General features: G+C 34.7%; 1 protein-coding gene across 3 annotated transcripts in view; it reads left to right on the forward strand.

The window, feature by feature from the left end:
- The window catches only part of LOC109391427 (armadillo repeat-containing protein 2-like), a 118432-nt gene that overhangs the window by 79569 nt on the left and 36272 nt on the right, over nucleotides 1–2591 (forward strand). The window lies entirely within an intron of this gene.

Raw genomic sequence — 2591 nt, forward strand, 5'->3', positions numbered from 1 at the left:
CAAAAGGACAGCAACTTGTCTGTTCCCCTTCCCCCAATTCCCCAGCACTGTTCCCTTCCCCCCAATACCCCAATAAAAATCTTAAAAAAAAAAAAAAAAAAAGGAAGAACTCACAAATGACTTCCCTTTAATAAAACTATAATAGTACAAATGTAAATTTTTATTATAAATTTTTGAATAGTCATTAAATGCACTCTACTTTTATTCACATTTACAAATGGTTAAAGTGAAATCAACTCTTTAGGGGAAACATTTTATACACAAAGACAATATTACACATCAAGTATGGTAAATTTTCAAAATCGTAAATTTCATCAGTTTACAATTAAACAACGTATGTGTATGCTAAGAGTATTTGTGTTTGTTATTATTAGCCATATCAAAACCACTTCAAAACATAATCCCTATTTGCCACAAGTAGTATTAAACTTACGTTTTACACAGCCAAGTACTTCTGCTGAGAATGACTAAATTTGTTAGATTTTACACTATTCTTAGCTATAAGATATGATATAAATATACAGTGAATTTTTAAATAAAAAAATTTATTACAGTAAAAGACACATTGCCATTAATCCCCCTCAAAATACTCCTCCTTGCTTCAAACACACTTATCCCATCATTCTTGCCACTTTCTGAAGCAGTTCTGGAAATGTCTTTCTTAAGTGTCAGTAATTGTGCTGTTGTGGCTGCCTCAATGTCCTGAATTGATTCAAAATATTTACCTTTCATAGTCATTTTGACTTTGGGGAAGAGCCAGAAGTCACATGGTGCCAGATCCAGTGAATAAGGTGGATGAGGACACACTGCAGTGTTTTTATTTGGCAGAAATTTCCGTACCAGAAGCAATGTGTGACATGGAGCCTTTCTGTTGTGATCACAAAATATAGTGAATGCTCCTGCTGAGTGCCATCCAAGGAAAAGGCAGGGATCTTCAACATGGAAGTGGTACGCTGAACCTTGTTAACAGTGTGTGACAAGTTTCAACTTGTTCAATGCAGTCAGTCGGGTGTGAGCTACAGTTGAGAGAAGGTGTGTTTTAAAGTGTGCCATAAATCATCCTCCATCATGACAATGCTCTGTGTCACACATTGCTCTGATATACGGCAATTTCTGTCAAATCAAAACATTACAGTGTGTCCTCATCCACCTTATTCACTGGACCTGGCACCATGTGATTTCTGGCTCTTCCCCAAAGTCAAAATGACCTGAAAAGTAAACGTTTAGAATCAATTCAGGACATCGAGGCAGCCACGACAGCACAACTACATACACTCACGAAAAAGGACTTCCAGAACTGCTTCAGAAAATGGCAAGAACTATGGGATAAGTGTGTTCAAAGTGAGAGGGGGTATTTTGAGTGGGATTAATGGCAATGTGTCTTTTAGTGTAATAATTTTTTTATTTAAACATCACCATATTGTTTCATCACACTTTGTATTTATTAAAAGGCTACTCTTTTTGGTTATATAGATGACAGAGAAAATTCTATTCTCTTGTTATACCATTACTATATCTTAAAGATGATAAAATCTTGCTTAAATATTTATTTTTATTTAATTGTTAAAAACATTTATAAACATGCACTTAAATTTCTGGTTCTGAGTATTTGGATTGCAAATGCTTTTTTCTATGCATTTTGTATTTTCTCATTACACACTTTGATTTCAAGGTACAAGAATTTGCCAGTTTTCTGACATACCTACCATACTGTTTTGATTACTACAGCCTTGTAGTATGATTTGATGTCGGGTAGTGTGATACCTCCCACTTTGTTCTTATTTCTCAAGATTGCTGTGGCTATTTGGGGTCTTTTATGATTTCATATAAATTTTAGGATTCTATGTTCTATTTCTGAGAAAAATGTCCTTGGCAGTTTGATTTCCATAATGGCTGCACCAATCTGCAGTCCCACCAACAGTGCACCAGGGTTCCCTTTTCTCCACAACCTCGCCAACACTTGTTGTTTATTGATTTATTGATGATAGCCATTCTGACAGAGTGAGGTGGTATCTCATTGTGATTTTTATTTGCATTTCTCTACTGATTAGTGAGGTTGAACATTTTTTCATATACCTGTTGGCCATCTGTATGTCCTCTTTAGAGAAATGCCTCTTCATATCCTCTGCCCACTTTTTAATTGGGTTGTTTGTTTTTTAGGTATTGAGTTGAATGACTGTTTTATAAATTTTGGATATTATCCCCTTATCAGATATATTGTTGGCAAATATCTTCTCTCATTCAGTACGCTGCCTTTTTATTTTATTGATGATTTCCTTTGCTGTGAAAAAGCTTTTAAGTTTGATGTAATCCCATATGTTTATTGTTTCTTTTATTTCCCTTGCCCAAGGGGCTATATCAGCAAAAATATTACTGGGAGTAATGTCTGCAAATCTACTCCCTATGTTTTCTAATAGGAGTTTTATGGTTTCAGGTCTTACATTTAAGTCTTTAATCCATTTTGAATTTGTTCTTGTGTATGGTGTAAGTAGGTGGTCCATTTTCATTTTTTTGCATGTGTCAGTCCAATTTTCCCAGCACCATTTATTAAATAGACTATCTTTACTCCAATGTAAATTCTTGCTTCCATT

The sequence above is a fragment of the Hipposideros armiger genome, unplaced genomic scaffold, assembly GCF_001890085.2.
Source record: "Hipposideros armiger isolate ML-2016 unplaced genomic scaffold, ASM189008v1 scaffold_292, whole genome shotgun sequence".
NCBI classification, from domain to species: domain Eukaryota; kingdom Metazoa; phylum Chordata; class Mammalia; order Chiroptera; family Hipposideridae; genus Hipposideros; species Hipposideros armiger.